Raw genomic sequence first — 778 nt, forward strand, 5'->3', positions numbered from 1 at the left:
ACGCGACAGGATAGATCGGCCATAACTTCGTCAAATTTAGGAGTTGGAGCCTGCCATTTAGATATGTTTTATAGCTAATTCAGAGTAAGACGGTGTTTGTCTGGATTTAGCAGTCTATCAGGTGGCTAGCATACAGAGCATCGCTTTTGGCACTGCGACAGATTAGATCGGCCACTCCCATTTTTTCTAAAATTAAGTATAGTTGTATCAAAAAGAATGAGCCTCAGTAATGTGTCCTGTTTCCTTTCCTATCAACCACTTCTACGCATCGACGCGGCATGGACTCGATAAGCGACTCGAGTAGAGCGATGGGGATTGATTCTCACGCTTCGAAAAGCGCAGCAGTAAGGGCTGCTACGCTTTCAAGCTGTTTGCATTATTGATAAACTCTTCTACTCATTATGGACCACAACTTTTCTATGGGGTTCAGATCTGGGGACTTGGACGGTCAGTCTAAAAAAAAGTCCTCAACAAGCGAATATTTCCCGCTTATTTCGCCTCTGATATTCGAACACTCCCCAAAGTAACCCCCCAGTCTCGTTTTGAAGCTATGTGTACACTATCGAACTGGCTAATATCACTCTTAGGCGGAGAAGTACCTAGAAACGATGATCAGAATGACGAACCCCCAATTGTATCTGCTCAGAAGATCCTTCTGGCGGCCGAGAAGGCTGGAGTTTTCGCATTACATGCATCATTATTAGTAGAAGGCAATTGCACGGATGAAACAACGATCGTTGATGATCTCAGCCCACAGTTCCGTGTTAGCACTGAAGAA

This window comes from Phytophthora parasitica, assembly GCF_000247585.1.
Source record: "Phytophthora parasitica INRA-310 unplaced genomic scaffold supercont2.15, whole genome shotgun sequence".
NCBI lineage: Eukaryota > Oomycota > Peronosporomycetes > Peronosporales > Peronosporaceae > Phytophthora > Phytophthora nicotianae.